Below are 19,022 nucleotides of genomic sequence, written 5' to 3'. Positions count from 1 at the left end.
TACAGCTTATTATTGTTCATTTATTTGAAAAAAAAAGTAGGCCTAGTCCATCAAGATTGCAGTTCCGTTGTGCTAGGCACTATATAAATAGTGAGAGACACTACCTGCCCTGAAATGCTTAAAAACATAAGAGCGGCCATACTGGGTCAGACCAAAGATCCATCTAGGCCAGTATCCTGTCTTCTGATAGTGGCCAATGCCAGGTGCCCCAGAGCGAATGAACAGAACAGGTCATCATCAAGTGATCCATCCCCTGTTGTCTATTCCCAGCTTCTGGCAAACAGAGGCTAGGGACATCATCCCTGCCCAGCCTGGCTAATAGCCATTAATGGACCTATCCTCCTTGAATGTATCTAGTTCTTTCTTGAACCCTGTTATAGTCTTAGCCTTCACAACATCCTCTGGCAAAGAGTTCCACAGATTAATTGTGCATTGTGTGAAGAAATACTTCCTTTTGTTTGGTTTAAGCCTGCTGCCTATTAATTTCATTTAGTGACCCCTAGTTCTTGTGTCATGAGGGGTAAATAACATTTCCCTATTTACTTTCTCCGTATCAGTCATGAGTTTATAGACCTCTGTCATATCTCCCCTCAGTTGTCTCTTTTCCAGGCTGAAAAGTCCCAATCTTATTAATCTCTCCTCACACAGAAGCCATTCCATACCCCTAATCATTTTTGTTGCCCTTTTTGAATCTTTTCAGATTTCTATATCTTTTTAGAGATGGGGAGACCACATCTGCACGCAGTATTCAAGATGTGAGCACACCATGGATTTATATAGAGGCAATATGATATTTTCTGTCTTATTATCTATCCTTTTCTTAATTAGTCCAATTAGACAAGACAGAAGCTGGAGTGAAGGAATCAGTGCTAGCATTGGAAAGGCCTGGCAATCAAAGTTTAAAAATTCTAGAACTTATTTTAAACGGGGTTAAGAGTTGGTTTAATCACTGAAACATACCAAATGAGACAGCAGCTACAGGTGATCTGCACAGGGAAAAAATAGCCCGGTGCTCCTCTTCTGACTGTGTGTCTGTAGAAGGCCTGACAGGGCTTTATTATGGTTTTTTTCTTCTTCTTTATTCTAGAAATACAGATCCCACTCTTTGTTTGTCTTGTCTATTTAGAGTGCAACCTCTGGAGGGCATCTCTCTTGCTGTGTATTATGTACAGAGCCTAGCACAATGGATGTGCAGTCCCAGTTGACGCATGGAATACAATCCATTACTGACAATTGTGATATACTAGCAGCTTCTAATCTGTGTGTCTGAGAAAACCCTACTGAGAGATCATAATCAGAGTTTAATTTTAAAAAAAATTACATGCATTAAGTGACCAGTATCATTACTCAGCTGAGCTTTTTCTGGAGACTTCCATCTTTGTGGCAATGGGAAGGAGCTTAAATAAGAAGCTTCAGGGTGAGAGGGAGAAATGTTGGCACTCTCATCAGGCTCTGGCCAAATTTCTTTAGATTACCTGGATGTTTCTGCTAAATGACCAGAAGTGAAAGAGTTAACTTTGTGGTAGTTTAAATCTTCTTCATTGGGCTTCAGAGTTACTATTGCACTGAGATGAAAGGAGGGAGGAGAGAAGGGTCACACTTCTGGCTAAATCTCTCAACTTCAGGCTTTCAGTGCTGTTGTGTCTGAGTCTTGTCTACGTGGCCTAGTTCACGTTAATTAAGGTGCAAATTAGGTACCTTTTAGTTCTCACTGGCAGGATCTACGCAGGGCAGTTACAGTGCAATGCTTTAGCGTGTACTGCAGTTCAGGCCCCTGTAGACTGCATTGTGGGGCCCAGTGGCCAAGCCCTCTGCTGCCTTAGGTAGATCACTGCAATGGGTCACAGTCGGAAGATTTTCTTTCCAGCCAGATGGGCCAGAATTGGAATTTTATTTTTAAATAAAATCTTGAAACCTGCAAAGATTGATGTGGTCACCAGAGAGGTACTGGTACAGCATGCCACAGTATACCATCTCACTGTGAACCATGCACCAATGCAGTTCATAGCCAAAATCATATCACACCCAACATACGTAAATTATAGGGCTAGGATATGAGTTTAAAAACCGTCAAGCAGGCATGTAAAAAACCCAAAGCATGTCTTGTACCTGAGCAGGGGCGTAGGAATTCTTGTCTTGGTGTTAGATTTTAGCTGTGCAGAGTTTTCTTTAGGGCAGGTAAAAATGTTGTGCTCCGTGCCCAAGTGGGCCCATCAAGATATTGGGAATGTTCTCCATTGAATACTAAATTATGGTATTTTGCTGTTCAGTTTGACCTTTATCTCCAGCCTCCTTAATTGGCTGAGTTTGCGAGGCCCTGCACTCAGCTTGATGGCATTTCTAGGTTTTCTGTTTGGATGTAACACAATAACCTTTTGAACACTGTGTCCAATCAATTCCAAATGGTCAGGGAATGTTCTAAATCTCAATGGATAGGACTATGAACCCACAGAACAATGAGTTCCCATGTCCTTAAAGGAGCCATATCTCAGAATTTGTTTTTCACTGGAAATGTTCCCATTAACTGGAAGCCACATTGCTTGCAGCCAGGCCTCCTCAGGCCTTGATTTTGAAAGGCTGGGCTAGGTCAGTATTTGGATGGGAAACCTCTAGGGAAATGCAGGTAGTGTTGATTCAGTAGGTGGCACTCTTCTGAATCAGCCCTAAACCAGTGTTGCAGCGAGGGTGGCCACTCCCACATCCCCAGAACATTGGACACTCCAGAACTTCTGGGAGCAGCATGAGCCTGCCCCCACTTGTGTGACCCCAGCTCCATCGGTGTGACCTCACACGCATGGTGCGTACGAGGTTGCTCTGGTGGGGATTGGGTGTCATGCTCTTCACAATGGTGTCCCCTGCCCATGATAGCAGACGAAAGCACATGCAGTTTTGCCTCACTACTGGAGAGAGGGAAATCATTTAAAAACTGGACAAATAGCCTGCCTAGTCGCAGCACTGGGGTCCTGTGTGCGCTGCTGGAAGTGTTGTCTTTCAAGTCCTGACCACATGTGGTGGTTAAAGATCCCATGTAACTTTTTGCAACAATAGGAGTAGTATTATTACAGCAGACTTTATATACACACAGAGAATATGAAACAATACCTCCTCCCACCCCACTGTCCACAGAGAATATGAAACAATACCTCCTCCCACCCCACTGTCCTGCTATTACCAGCAGGACAGTGGGGTGGGAGGAGGTATTGTTTCATATTCTCTGTGTGTATATAAAGTCTGCTGCAGTTTCCACGGTATGCATCCGATGAAGTGAGCTGTAGCTCACGAAAGCTCATGCTCAAATAAATTGGTTAGTCTCTAAGGTGCCACAAGTACTCCTTTTCTTTTTGCGAATACAGACTAACACGGCTGTTACTCTGAAACCTTTGTTTTCCATGTGTGGCTTATATAGGGCTTCTGCTGTTGCCTCTGCGAGATGTTCTTATGGGACCTGCATGACCTAAGTTATCTGATGTTGGCTGAACTCCAACCCTACTCTCACTCCAGTGGCACCAAATTTGTACAGAAAAGATGTCTTACTTTTAATAACAGGTTCAAAGACAGCTAAATTGCAAGAAGCTGGCACTATTTCCTGACAGATCATTGGGCAGCCGCACTTTGCAATGACCTCCTGCACAGAGGCCTGGGAGGTCACAGTGACATAGTTGCATTGTGCTACAGCAGACCTGAGCTATGAGCTGGTTCCTTGCAGGCACCATGTGCGAGTGTGACCTCCTGCAATGTTCTCATAATGCCTTATTAGTTCAGCTTGTCTCTCACAACTGTAACCTCATCTCCCAGAATGACCTCCACAGTGTGAGAGGAAAAGTCAGACCCTGCCTCCGTTAGATGAGTTCCAGTTAAGGCCCTACTCCTGCATACATTTAAAAACACAAGATCGGGGTCTGAGGGCTTGGCTACACTTGTGAGGTACAGCGCAATAAAGGAGCCCTGGGCTCACTAGCTCACTTCCCATCCACACTGGCAAGGCACGTAGAGCGCTCTGACTCTGTGGCTACAGCGCTGCTGGTTCTCCACCTCCATGAGTGGAATGTTTGCTGCGCCAGTGTGAACAAGGTGTTGCTTTACTGCACTCTGATCAGCCTCCGGAAACATAATCCCCTTAAGTGAAGTGGCCACTCTTGTCGTTCTGCAGGAATGTGGAAATGCCCTTTCAAAGCTCTGTTTAGGAGAAGCCGGCTGCTTATCAGCTCCGAGAAAAAGCCAACATTTACTGTTTGCTTTGAGTGAGAGGCCGGGGTGGGGTGGGGGGGGGAGGGTCTGAGTTTACAAGACAGCATGCTGACACACTCAGCACCCCAAAAACCCACTCACTCTCTCCTCCGTACATACATACAACACACTCCCTGTCACATTCCACCCCACCCCCCCATTTGAAAAGCACATTGCAGTCACTTGCATGCTGGGATAGCTGCCCATAATGCACTGTTCCCAACCCTGCTGCAAATGTGGCCATGCCAGTGCGCTGTCAGATGTCAGTGTGGACAGACTGCAGCGCTTTCCCTACTGCACTCTCCAAAGGCGGGTTTAAATCACAGCACTCTACATCTGCAAGTGTAGCCATGCCCTGAGAGAGTCCCTTCATTCCATCTTGCTGCCTTCCCTGCATGAAACTAGCTTCCCTCCATGGAGTAGCAGTAGGTGTCAGGGCTGACATCCCCTGAAGCTGGATGGGGCATTTCCTGGAGGTATCCTTGGGCCTACAGCCCCATAGCAAGTCATAGTGGGAAGTCTGTCTTTACACCCATGAGGCTCTGGAAACTTTTTCACTTTTTGTAATGGTAGTTTAAATTCTGCAGAAACTAACACGGACACTGTAGCATCACAAAGTACCACCCTTGCCTAGACTATACCTTACCTGCCCATAGCTGACAATAACGGCAAATTGAAAACCCTCATATTTCTCTTGGTGCTGACCCGGGCCCCATATATATACATATATATAAAAATTAGGAAAGTAATATTCCCCTAAGTATGTGACCTTATTATTTATCATTGCTGCTAGTGGGAATGGTTCTGTTCCTCCTAGATTGTATTTAGCCTCCCCTTTGTGCCCACACCCATGGCTGCAGCACTACTTGCAAAGACTGAGAGCCTGGAGGCCATCCTGTGACACTTAGAACAGCTTGAGGTTAGGCACTGACCTAGTCCCTGACAGTATATGGAGTATTACTATGTGTTGACCTAAGCCGGCCTGGCATGGATCTTTAGACTTCAACCAGCTGCTGCAGCATGGCATGATGAGCTGTCCTGACCTGGTCTCTGTACCTGTCATGATGTGGTACTGCACCACATCCTCACCTGATTTGTGACATCAGACTTGTACAGCACCATGTGGCAATGCAAGTAACTCAGCCCTGGTGCTGCGTGGCTTACCTTCCTGATCCTGCCACTGCACAGTTTCCAGCTCCCAGGGCCACATGGTATCCCATCCCTGACTGCAGTGCCATCTCAGCCCATCCCTGTTCCCGGTGCCAGCCCGCATCCCAACGTGTAGCGGACCCCAGTGCCATCTGGCCCCTGCCCCTGCTGCCACGGGCTGTCCTATCCCGGGCACTGTGTGGTGTCCTGTCCTTCAGGCTGCAAGGTACCCCCGAGTCTGGTGTGGAGGGGCATCTGGCCCCTGTGCCGCGCGGCATCCCATCTCTGTCAGCAGCCAGAGGTTGCCCCTTGCCTGTTCCTAACCCTGGCTACAGCAGCATCCAGGCCCCAGGCGGGGTTCGAGCCTGGCCCTATTGCCTCGGCACAACCCCATGCTATGCAGTGCCCAGCCTGGGGGCGGGGGGGAGTCGGGCCTGGCCTTAGCCTTGGCCAGTTGCGGGGGGGGGGGGCAGACTCGGGGCTCTGTCTTGGCCCACAGCCCCCCCCCCCCCATGGCCTGACCCTGTCTTGGCCCACAGCCGCCCCCATGGCCTGACCCTGTCTTGGCCCACAGCCCCCCATGGCCTGACCCTGTCTTGGCCCACAGCCGCCCCCATGGCCTGACCCTGTCTTGGCCCACAGCCGCCCCCCCATCATGGCCTGACCCTGTCTTGGCCCACGACCCCACCCTGCCCCCAGGGCACTGACTGGGGCGCCGAGGCCCCGCCTTTCCCCCTCAACGGGCACAGGGCGGCGCCGCTCCGGGCACCCCACGCAGGGGCGGAGCCCCCAGCGCAGAGAGAGGGAGGGAGGGGCGTGGTTATGGCCTGAGGGGCGCGGCCGTGGCAGGAGGCGGGGCCCAGCCACCCATCCCAGCGCGCGTGGGCGCGGCTCGGCGTAAGGGTGAGAGGGGAAAGGTCAGAGGTGAGGCGCTGGCTCGGGCTGGGAGCCGAGCGGCGCGAGACCCGCCCACCCCCGTGAGGTGAGAGACACGCGCGCTTCTCTCCCCCCCACCCCCCTTTTCAGGCCGTGGCACGAGCGCTCTGCGTCGTCCCCCCCCCCCCCCCCAGCGGGAGCGGTGACCGCCCACCCCCGGGCTCTGCCCCTGCGCCGGGGCTCGGACACGTGGGGCCCGGAGGAGCCGGGGGAGCCCCCGCGCCGTAGGGGGGCCCGTTAAAAGGGGCCAGCGCTAGCGGGGGAGGGGCAGGTCGGGCCGCGCCCGCCAGTCCCCCGTTCCCTGCCTGGGTGGGGGGCGCTGCCGTCCCGTGTCCCCGCGCGTGCAGCCGCCTCGCGTGGGGAGCCGCCGGCCGGCGGGCGGGACACACCGGCCTGTGACGCGCGCCGGGTAAAGCCAACGGGGCGTGCAGCGAGACCGCCGCCGGCCGGGGCTGTCTGCTGCACAGCGGGCCCGGCCGGCCATGCCCCCCCCCCCCCCGCCCCGGCAGGGTGTGTGTGTGTGTGTGTTTGGGATGCCCTGCAACCAGTGGGAGGAGACCGAGCTCCCCCCTTCCCTCTCTCCCTCGGCCCGGGGTCCTTCGGCTCAGGCGGAGCGGGCTGGTGCCGGAGAGATTTTTGAGTCGGACTCTTGCTTCAGGTTGTTTCTGGTCCTGGGGCCTCGGTCTCCCACTACAGGAGAGGAGACACTGCCTGGAGAGTTGTGCAGAGCGTCGCCAAAAGGCCTGCCCTGTGCAGGGGTTAAATAACCAGCAAAGCGGGGAGGGGGCATGAAGCAGCCCAGGGAAGAGAGAACAGAGAAGCCTCCCGCTAACCTGGCCTGTGGTGGAGAGCGATCAGACGGCTTCTCTGGACCTTAAGAATGGCCGAGGAAAAGGCTCACTTGCCCACGGTAGCCGGATGCTGAAGAGAGAAGAGGCAAGTAGTAGGTATGGGGAGAGTGAAGCGGTTCCGCCACCTGGGTTAGCTTACAGAGGTTTCTACAAAGTAAGGCTGGGGTGGGGGGAACTCCCTCACCTGAGTCAAATGGACGTTTGGGGTATGCTGAGGAGCCACTGCTGTGTCTGCCTGCAGGAACAGGGGATGGGAAGGGAGCGTGGGGAACAGAGCAGCCCACTGTTCCTTCCTCTAGAGGTGAGCAGGGAGTGGTGACCCTGAGCTATTCCTCCTTTTGCAGGAGGCGTGGGTGGGGAAGGCATGGGGGATAAATAGACTCTCTAAGCAAGGACGTGTGAGAGAGAGAAAACACAGAGAAGGTAGGAAGAGACCACATGGTGGTCTGGGAGTGGAAATAGGAGGATGGAGGGGAAGAGAAGTTAATTACAGATGCTGAAAACCAAGAAGAAAATGCAATCTGATCAATGAAAGGAAAGAAAAGGGAGAAAGTAACAGGCAGTTAAGAAGGGAAAGAAGGTCTAATAAAGTCAGACATGAAGTAAGTTACTCAGTTATTAAGTAGACTTGATTGACAAGTGAGAAGTATTTGATTATCACTTTAAGAGAGCAAAACTGTACACTCCATGGATGAGGGGGTGTGATGGCACAGGGCTATTTCACTCTCACCTTCAGCTCTAGTAGGTCTAGCCTTTCAGCTTGTAAGTGTTAGATTAGTGATTTTCAACAGGTGGTCTGTGGACCACTGGGGGTCCACAGACTATGCCTAAGATTTCCAAAAGGGGCCGCACCTTCATTTGAAATTTTTTAGGGGTCTCCAAATGAAAAAAGGTTGAAAACCACTGGGTTAGAGAAACTGTTTCAAGCTCTGCGAAAGAGAAGGAGGGTGGCTTCTGGAAGGAATGGGGAGGCAGAGAAGCTGTTTGAAGACTGGCCAGGTCTGCACTACAGGCCTATCGCGGTATAACTTCATCACCAGGATTGTGAAAAATCCACACCCCCTGACCGACATAGTTATACAGACCTAACCCCCTGTGTGCTATGTCGACAGGAGAGCTTTTCCTGTTGCTGTCCCCACAGCCTCTTGGGGAGGTGGATTAACTATGCCAACAGGAGAAGCTCTCCTGTTGGTGTAGTAGTGTCTTCACTGAAGTGCTACAGTGACACAGCTGCAGTGCTGAACTTGAAGAAAAGCTCTGAGGTGATGTGGTTGTGTGTCTCTGTGCGTGGTGAGTAAAAATAGTTGGGCCTTTGCTGGGTGTTGGACTTTGGGAGGAGAAGCTGCACCACTTGATGCCTTTTCCCAAAATCTCTGGCTGCAACTTCCATTTATTTCTAGAGGGTTTTAAAATACAAAGGAACTTCCTCTTTGCACTTTATTATGATAAGTCCTTTGAGAAACCAATGACTTCCATAGCAACACATGAATACAATAAGATTAGGGTTACAGGAACTAGTGTGTGATGCAGCAGGTGGGTCAGTTGGTGTATTCTTTTAAAAAGGGAACATTGTTTGAGTTTATTTGTCTTGTTAGATATAAACCATGCTGAAAGTCTTGCTGTTAGTCTCTGACTTCCCTCACAAGAATACTTAGCTTTCAGTGGTTAATTGGAATGGCTGATATTAACTCTGCTTCGTATCTTGAACTACAAAGTTTTAGTCTAGCAGGATGCTTATTTTTTACCTTTTCAAATAAGTGGCTTCAGTAATCTGATGCACTAAAATTATAGAAGGGCAAAATACAATCAGTTTGGCTTTAGAAACGTGAAAGTGTGTCCTGATATTCATAATCAATGCATCTGGTTAAATTAAATCTTTACTGTAGACAACTGTTGGAAGAATTTTTAAATGTTCCTTTTATTGAACTAAAAGGGTTGCTGGACATGCCTAGTTTCAAACTTTTAATGAACCTGCAGAGAGAAAAAAAATGACTTGATCAAAGGGCTGGAGAAGAGTGACAGCTTTTGGTATGAGCTAAAGATGTGTAGCTTGTCTAAGGGGTGTGGTACACTGAAAACTATTGGCATGGGTATGTCTCAGAGTGTGAAAAATCCACACCCTTGAGAGATATGGGTATGCCGATGTGACTCTCAGTGTTGACCATGCTAGGTCAACGGAAGAATTCTGTTGAGCCAGCTACTGCCTGTCAGGGAAATGGACTGGCTTCAGTGACAAGAGAACCCCTCTTGAATTGTGGACACCAGAACCGGACTCAGTATTCCTGCGGCAATGGCACCAACACCAAATAGAGGTAAAATAAGCTCACTGCTCCCCGTTTAAGCATCTCAGAATTGCATGGACTCTCTGGGAGCTCATTTTCAGCTGATTATCCGCCACAACCGCCAAATCTTTCTCCAGAGTCACTGCTTTGCAGGATAGTGTCCCCCATCCTGTAAGGATGGCTGGCATTCTTTGTTCATAGATATATACATTTACATTTGGCCATATTAAAAACATATATTGGTTGCTTACATCCAGTTTACCAAGTGATCCAGATCACTCAGAACCAGTGACCTGTCCTCTTCATTATGTACCACTCCCCCAATTTTTGTGTTACTTGCAAATGTTATCAGTGATGACCTTTTTTTCGGGTCATTGATAAAAATAGTAAATAGCATAGGGCCAAGAGCTGATCCTTGAGGGACCCCACTGGAAAACACATCTACTCAGTGATGGTTCCACATTTACAATTACATGTTGAGACCTATCAGTTAGCCAGTTTTTAATCTATTTAGTGTGTTGCATTAAATATCTGCATATTATAGACATGCAAATTAATTACAGCATAAGGGGGTGCAGCTCAAAGAAATTGTGAATAGGGTGACCAAAGGAAAACTTAGGTTGAATATTCAGAAACCTTTTTACAGTGAAATCGCTGGCCTTGGCTGCCTTTTCACTCTTCTATCCTGACCAACACATGGCTGTGAAAATCCTATTCCTTGCCTGCTGCTTTCATGGTGTCCAACCCCTTTCCAAACCCCATCACTGTCTTCCTCCCATCTGTCTTACATTCAAGCTCCTTCTTTGTCTTTAAACCACTACCTACCCAACTTGTCCTCCATCTGCCATCATGTTCTCTTTTCATTCTACCCAGCCCATGCAAGTAACCACCCTTTCATCTCCTCATGGAAAGCAAAGAAAATAAGTTGTTAGATCTGGTGCAGGGTCTCTGAGGGGGCAGCGGTGGGGGATTCTTCAGTAATGCAGCTCTGTGGCTTATGATCCGTCTAGCTCAGAATCTGCAATGATTCCTGCTCATCTGAAGAGTCCAAATCAAAGAAGAAAAAGCAACAGAATGGGACTGTGTACTGTGTTGAGTGCTCAGTGATTCTTTGATGCCAGCCCTGAGGTTGGGGCACCTGCTCCATTTACATAACTCTTGCTAGTCGTTGCATAATCAGTGTGTCTTGACAAGGAGCAACAAGAGTCCTGTTTCTGGGACCGGGGGTTTCATTGTGAGGGAGCAGACAGCCTCCGAGTGTGGGAAGGGGAGAGGAGTTGCATTTCTTCTTTGGCAGTGGTTAAATTAATCTTGCATGGATCTTTGTGACAAAGGTGCCTGGGGAATAATAGATACCTTGTTCTCAACAGCAACAGTCTCAAAGTCAGACTAGTTATGTAACAAATCGCTTTAGGTCGTGTTTCACCAGTGGATGGAGAGACTTGAATAGTCGCTTGCTGCTCTCAAAAATCAAATGTCTAATCTGTAATTCTTTTTATATGATTATTGTATTGCTCAGAATTAAAATAGAGGATCATCTGCTCCTGCAAGGTGCTGGCTTCAGCAGGAGTTCTGAGCTTCTAGCACCTTGTGTATTCAGGCCTGTGAAAAGGTATTTTTGTAATCTAGAGCCTTTTGAAAGTAATCTGTTGCTATTGTGAGTCACCTCACAGATACCTGCATTTCAGTGGAGTGTGAAATAACTTAATATGTCTGTACAATTGCTTAGTAAGTTTGTAGAGTGCATTGAAATTCCATTTTGTTGAAAAATGCTGTTTAAATGAAAGTTCATTGTTATACATTTTAAAAGAAGTTTTAGTGTTTGAATGCCAGGTGGCTTAAGGTAATATTACAGGGAAATCAATGCTGAAGGCTAACTTTTTACTTTGTGGGCTAAAAGGTCAGATGTATGCTCAGCTTCTCTTTTCATTCTAGCACAGCACATAGTTCTTTCTCTGGGGAGAGCACCTGTTAGTTATGTCAGAGCTGAAATTTACAAGAGTGAAGAAATGTATGTGACTGAAATAACTTTGCAAGTCTAATGCCTTGTGTACACTTAAAAGGATTTGTCAGTAGAGCTTTTATCAGTAAACTCCCCTAGTGGAGACACAACTTATACTGGCAAATAAGCTATATGAGCAAAAAGAACTCATTACATGCCAGTTCTCCAAAGAGTAAGCTATACTGGCAAAAGGACTTTCTTGTTGATAGAACTGCATCTGTACACTAGGGCTATTGCTGGTATGGCTCTGTCAGGGGAATGACTTTATTTTTCTACACTCCTAACCAAAATAGCTATGCTACCAAAACTTTTACATGTACCTCAGGCTGAAGTACATGAGTTGTACTAGGTCCAGCTAATGGAAATATGTTACTTAAGACAGGAAAAGGTGCTTTTTTTCCTGCATTGCATGATACAGGGATTTTAGAAACCCTAGGTGCTTTTCCTATAAACTTGTTAGAATTTCAGAAGGTTCTTCAGATTCAGAACCATGATATTGCATAGCTCTGAAAAATATAAGGCAAAATGTATAGAACGTTTGGTTGAAGGGGTCGTATACTCTAATAGCCAGAGCCAGAGGACTGGCTCTTGGTTTTAACTCTGCTAGGCTTGATGTGGACCTTGAGCAAATCACAATCTCTTTCCAGGTTCCCATCTATGAAGCTGAGGCTTGGTTAGTGTTGGTAAAGCATTCACTTCCACAGCACCTTTCATCTGAAGAACTGAAAGTGGGTTTAGTAGTAATACCTGGTGTCTGAGTGTGTGCATGTTCTTGTTCTAAAAACCACCAACTTCGGCTGGCTTACTCACAAAAAAAAATTGAATCATTTAACGTTTCCAGCATATTCTACAAGACAAACCACACAACTGAAAGGCTAAGGTATGAATAAGCTCATAGGATAGTCCACTCAGTACCAACTCGGAACATCACCAAAGTTGACTAGTGAATTAAGTGAAATGGTGTGCTGAGGCAGAAAACAAAATTGTTGGTGGCACAAAACCTGATCCAAGTCTACTTGCCAGAAGCACAAAGACTTCCTGTAGGGCTCTCCTGCTCTTCTATCCCTCCTCCATCAAAACAATAAAATAATGGCCAGCAGAGTTGTTCTGCATGGCGAACCAATTAATTAATCCAGATGGCCTAAATCAGTCATTGGATCCAAGCACTGGCTGCTGTGACTAGCTTTCATCCTACTCTGAAGAAAATCCCTTCTGAATACAAGAGGAATTGGTCAAGGCATAAAATTCAGAAATGGATCAGCCCAAATTAATCACTTGATCACCCCAAAAGGGTTAGATCCTGTCTCACTGTAATAGCTGTTGTAAATATTTGAGCTGGTACTTGTGAAATAGGTGTCACTCCTGGCTGATAAAAGACCATGGAGAATTGTGCTTGCCACTAACAGAAATGAGAGTTTCCTCCAGAAAAATTAATATGCCAACTTCTTTGAAAAATAGAATAGTCCACCTGATCCTCAGAAAGCCACTACTGGATGTAGAAAACCTCTCCAACCCCCCACTTCTAAGCAAAATCAAGAGGAGCTTCCTATTATGACGGGAGGGAGAAAACTGAGAAGTGTGGTAAGAAATTTGCTGTGAGATCTAGTTTAGCTGAGAAGTGCTTTGAAAATTCACTGCAGTATCTATGTAGCCCTAGATTGAGCTACTGATCTAGAGACAAGTGGGATAGCAATTTCCTGCATCATCACTTCCCCCTCCAGTAGAATACATTTGAGTGTTGCATAAACCCTCTTTCCCTTTCTCCACCAAAAAAAAAAATTGCCCTTGAAAAATGGGGAAAAAAAAAATGAAATATGGATGTTCTCTTCTGTCGTGGTGAAATCCCCCTTAACAAGGCTGCAACAATAGAAAATATTTTGTTCAAAAGTGTACCCAAGGCCACTTCTAGGAAGGAGCATGACATGCAGAAATGATTCTTGGCCCACAGATTTTCTCCACTCTGTTTTTCGTTTTGTTGTGGGTTGTTTTTTTTTTTTTTTTTTGAAGTAGAGGGCAATAAAGACCACAGTTTATTCAATTTTATCTTGCTCTTCCTGCATCAGGGATTCGTCCTTCATAATGAAAGGAACCATGTGCTCAGGATAAAGATACAGAGGCAGTGCCAAACTTTTACCCGAAACTGGATGTAGGAGTAAACAGATGACAGTGCAGTTGGGGAATTGCTTACTTAAGAGACAAGTGAATTTTTTCTGGGTACACTGTGCATATAAGACATAACTGATGTGTATTTATATTTTTTACAATAAAAACCGCCTTTACGCTGACAGTGTTATCCAAAGATTTCAGAAAGGAGTGGGGAGGTAAATATTATCCCTGTGCATACAGGTAGGGAAATGACTTGCTGAAGGTCAGAGTGAGGCAGTGTCAGAGCAAGGAATAAAAGCTCAGATCTTGTGCTTTAACCACTAGATTATAATGCTGCTCTGGCTAGTGGGGCAATAATATGCAGGTCCTCTAAGAACAGAGATGTCTCATTGTTTCCTTATGCTCCCTTGTCTCTCTATCCACCTATTGTCTCTTGTCTTATACTTAGATTGTAAGCTCTTTAAGGCAAAGACTGTCTTTTGTGTGTGTGTGTGTGTGTGTTTGCATAGCACCTAACATGATAGGGGCCCCAAACATGGACCAGGGCCCCTAGGCACTAGTGCAATGCATACAATAAATGATATGGATGCCACTCTATTACAGCCTATCATTTCTCCTGTTTGTTGAAGACCGTGTGGGGAAGGGACATAAGACACTTTTTAAAACTAGAGGGAGAAGATGCTGTGCTCTGTTTCAGCATAATAATTGGTGTGCAAAAGTGTGTACTGGTTTTGGGTGGTTCTGTTATTCTCTCACATCTGTTGTGATGGATGTGCTAAATTGTACTTCCTGCCTTTAGTGAATCGTGTGTGTGTGAGAGAGAGAGAGAGATATTCTAAAAACAAAGAAACCAAAAAACCCACCAGGATGTGATGGTAGAAGTGTTAGCTGACTGATGCATCCCTAGCCTAAAAGTACTTGTCAGTCAGACATACATGTTGGTCTTCCTTCATTGGTCTCATTTATCAAAGGTCTTGGCAAACTGAAGAGAGTTACTGTCTTATTTAATAATGCTCAAAAGTATGTTAGGTGCTTCACGGTACAAATAGAAAGATCTGCCCAGAAGCTTACAACTGAAGTGTTAACTTGAAGTCATGGGGTGAGAGGGAACATGAGCAAGATGATGAAACTTAGCTTTGGTAAGTGTACATTATTTGTAAACTCTAAATAACTGAGAGGAGCAACCAATGATCCGGGGACTGGAGGGATTGATTGACTGTGGAAAGAGCTAAAATGGTATAACTTGGTGAAACTATATCCAAGAGGGGGATAGAAACCTACAAAGTGGTGGTGAAAATTGAGGGGTGGAGTTTAGTTAAGGCCTACAACAGGATAAATAACAACAATAATACTTGGCACTTCTAATCCCTACAGATTATTTTTCATGGAGATATATTTTAAATTTTTTAAACTGGAAAAAAATACATTTGCAAGATAGTATGTATTGCTCTGGCATTTTGGGGTGTAATTGGAGCTGTATGCTTAAACTATGGTGGTGTTTCCTTGTATCCAGGAGACAGTTTTTGCATGACTTGACTATCATAGCTGGAATTTGGAAAGAACTTTTCCTCCATGCCCATAAGAGCATGTTAATGGGATTCTTGGTGTTTTTTTATGCTTTCCTCTGTAGTACCGAGCAGGTATCTGCTGAGTATCATGGGGGTCTGTTCCCCTCCATGATCAGTTGCAGAGGGCAGTGGTAGACCTTGCTCCTTATCGCTTGTAGGTTTTCAGTATGCTGCATTTCAGAGTGCAGAGGATGTAATTGCATGTGGTTGTTGCATCATCCTTTTGATTCTTATAGGGCAGGTGCATTCCCTAGCCATTTGCTGTGAAGCAGCCACATTGATAAACAAGAGGAGGCTGAATATTCCATGAGTGGTGACATGATCAGACATTATATAGCTTCCATTAGGTGGTTGGTGAAGATCTCCCCATAACTTCATAACTGCAGAATCCGTGAATAAAACCAGTTCCCCATGTTTTACCTTCTGCATGGCGTCTAAGTACAGAGTTCCTTCAAGTAATGTCCAGGTCTGCCCATGCAGATGGTGCCCCCTAATGAAGGAAATGAGACCCAGTGTTATGTGATAATGGCGATAGGCCAGTCGGGATCGGTAACTAGAGCTGATATTTGTGTCAATAAACCTTAAATTTCAGAGTAAGGCTATTAGCTATGTTTCAGAGTAACAGCCGTGTTAGTCTGTATTCGCAAAAAGAAAAGGAGGACTTGTGGCACCTTAGAGACTAACCAATTTATTTGAGCATGAGCTTTCGTGAGCTACAGCTCACTTCATCGGATGCATACCGTGGAAACTGCAGCAGACTTTATATATACACAGAGAATATGAAACAATACCTCCTCCCACCCCACTGTCCTGCTGGTAATAGCCTATCTAAAGTGATCATCAGGTTAGGCCATTTCCAGCACAAATCCAGGTTTTCTCACCCTCCACCCCCCCACACAAATTCACTCTCCTGCTGGTGATAGCCCATCCAAAGTGACAACTCTTTACACAATGTCACTTTGGATGGGCTATCACCAGCAGGAGAGTGAATTTGTGTGGGGGGGTGGAGGGTGAGAAGGCCTAACCTGATGATCACTTTAGATAGGCTATTACCAGCAGGACAGTGGGGTGGGAGGAGGTATTGTTTCATATTCTCTGTGTATATATAAAGTCTGCTGCAGTTTCCACGGTATGCATCCGATGAAGTGAGCTGTAGCTCACGAAAGCTCATGCTCAAATAAATTGGTTAGTCTCTAAGGTGCCACAAGTCCTCCTTTTCTTTTTGCTATTAGCTATGGCAGTCCCAGGCAAGTTCTACTTCTGCGGTGGTGGTAGTGGAGAGAAATGGACTTGGCTAAAACTGCCTCTTAGTAGCCTATACTACCAAGCATGGCTAGCTTCAGGACATGAACGGTGGAAGAGGCTGTCAACCTGGTGTGGACTGATAGAATGAATGTTGGCAAACTACTACAGAACGGCTCAGTGGAAATCCTGTTTGATGAAAAAAATCCCTTGACCAAACAGAGTTTGTTTTCTGAAAGGCTTGATGACATTGAGAACCGCTTAACACACTTATTGGAGAGGCATGTCCTTGTGAGACTGTGCAGAGGGCAGGTTCTACACTAAACTGATACATAGCTCTTTCTGTTGAGTCCTTCAGGAAATGTGATGGTCTGCATCTCTTCTCTATACCAAGCCATTGAACTTCTCTCCATGTTCACTTTGCTTTCTGGGCAGCTGTCGTCATCTGAAGCGCGACGCTTTGGGGCTCCCCATTTCTTCTCTTGCTGTGATTTCAACACCTGGCTTAATCCTGCTTAAAAGTCAAGATTTCTCTAAATCATACTGGGTTTTGCTTTACATAACTAAGATTTTGTAGTTAGAATTTAGCTGATAATTTTATGTATGAGGCAGGATAAATTCCAGCTTGCACTCCCATATCTGTACTTGCTGTACAGGACATTCAGTAATAAAAATTTGACAGTGTTGTAAATGGCTATGACTCCTGCAAGACATGCTGGAAAAAATTATCTCCAGTAAGAAAGGTTTCCATGCTACATCGTCATTTTTTATTCCTGTTAAATATGGTTGTAGGAAGAACAGAGGGCTGCTAACCTGGACAAGCGTTTGCTCAGAAGTGGTCTAAAGTAGTAGCTTTGTAGAAAAGGGAACTATGTTGGAAAAATAAGTCTTCTATTTCATATGATGTGGATAGAGGTTCTATTAACCTTCCTTTGGCTAAATCAAAAATGGGAAGTAAATTTCTAAACAACGTAGATGTCTCTTTCAACTGATCCTTCCATTTCTTTACTGTCTTTCATCCAGAATAGCTGGATTTCAGGGCATGCCCGCATGTGTGTTCATGTCATCCATACCAGTCAAAGCAGCATTATATGCCATTTTATGACAAGAAGCAAAGAACACCTAGTCCAACTGAAAGTACAGAGGGACATTCTGGCAAATGAGAACCAATGTAATTACTATACTTAACTCATTTGTCCTGGACAAATTTCAATTTAATGCTCTTCTCTTGTGGAGTAGAGGACCACGGGATGTCCCAAAAGTGAGGGCTGGTGCTTGTCTTGTGCCACTAAAGGAAACAGCACTTTAGGTTGTTACTGAGATCATTCAGCCTCTTTGTAAGATCAAGGGTTGCTTGTTTCAGCAGCTCCGTTCTCTTTTTTTAAAGCCTTTGTGAGGCCAGCTTACTTTTCTTGCTTGTGTTCTCAAATGCTGGCTATTTTGATACTGGTCATTATTTCTCAGCACCCCAAGATGTGGTAGGTGCCTTGCAAAACAAGCAAAGCCATGGTCCATACTTCAAACAGCTTGCAGTCTAATACATCCCAAGACTTGACTGACTGTTATAGCTGAGGGGAGAGGATAGGAAAGGGTGGCACCAAGAGTGACTACGCACTGAGACATGCATACATCTTAATGGTATGGTCCCTTAATTTTTTGTTAAACTCACTTCTGCCATGAAGGTGTGAATATTTTTTTTTTGTTTTAGAGGGATTTGAATGAGCTGAGGGAAGTGGCTTGGGGAGCAATTTGAAGCCCAAGAGGCATGGTGGGAAAAGCTGTAGAGACACGTTGGGGAAAAGGATAAGCAAGAAGTAGCTGATGTTTGTTGAAAATGGTTGCTGTTTGTTGGTGAACCACATGAAAGAAGATCAGGTCAGATATATAGGTAGGGGCAGCTTGCTGTTCTTATCTTCAAGACTCTAACAGTTAGAGCCTTAATTTGATGTGCAGTGCGATAGGGGGCCAGAGACCTGGCTTGATTGACAGTGTGGTCACAGATAGTGATATGTTTTGGATTGGAAAGATGTGGTCTGGTTCCGGTAGCTGTGATGTGCATCTCATGTGATGAGAGCATGGGAAGGGGCCCAGTTCAAACCTAGTTACTGAGTTGATCACTTGGCTGATGTTGTTTTCTGGGGGTAGGTGGGAATGGAACCTGAAATGAATTTTAGATTCTCTGCACAGAACAGATTCAGAAGCAAGGCTCCAAAATGTCCAAAGAGCTGAGTCAGTATTCACCCACACAAGACACCAGCCCCCAAAGGGTCAGTGGTTGGGTTGTGATTTTCCCACAGGAAATGTTCTGTTTCACTTGGCCTTTGTGTGTCTGCACTGCACAAAGCACGCTGTTCTCGCCGTGGGAATAGAAGCAGAGAACAGCAGTGTGGTGTTATGAAGCTGGCTGTCTAGCAGGCTCATAAAGGGAGATTAATGTCCTCAGCACATACTTGATTTTTCATCTCTGAACCTCTCTTTAGAGAAATGGCTCCAATTCCCACCCACCAGCCCACGTTGGAGCAGATGTCAAAATGTCAGTTCAGTCAGGAGACCTTTTTTATTGGGTGATTGGAAGGTTGGGTTCTATGGGTTCCTCTTTCATTTCCCCCTCTCTTATTGTTGCTGCTATTGGAGCATCTTTCAGGCTGGGAGAGGAGAG

The 19,022-nt window shown here is 45.9% G+C and overlaps 1 protein-coding gene across 5 annotated transcripts in view; it reads left to right on the top strand.

The window, feature by feature from the left end:
* Window positions 1–6,295: 6,295 nt before the first annotated feature.
* Window positions 6,296–19,022, top strand: part of SCAP (SREBF chaperone) — a 110,383-nt gene continuing 97,656 nt past the window's right edge. The window contains exons 1-3 of one of the 5 annotated variants that reach the window (XM_077808512.1): window positions 6,296–6,358; window positions 6,971–7,248; window positions 9,334–9,475. The gene's annotated coding sequence lies outside the window, so the exon portion shown is untranslated. Of the gene's footprint in view, window positions 6,359–6,785; window positions 7,260–9,333; window positions 9,476–19,022 lie in introns of those variants that run through there. The other 4 variants (XM_077808514.1, XM_077808517.1, XM_077808516.1 and 1 more) reach the window with 4 other exon arrangements.

The sequence above is a fragment of the Eretmochelys imbricata genome, chromosome 2, assembly GCF_965152235.1.
Source record: "Eretmochelys imbricata isolate rEreImb1 chromosome 2, rEreImb1.hap1, whole genome shotgun sequence".
NCBI classification, from domain to species: domain Eukaryota; kingdom Metazoa; phylum Chordata; order Testudines; family Cheloniidae; genus Eretmochelys; species Eretmochelys imbricata.
Note: the sequence above shows the minus strand (reverse complement) of the source record. Positions and strands in the feature narration are given on the sequence as shown.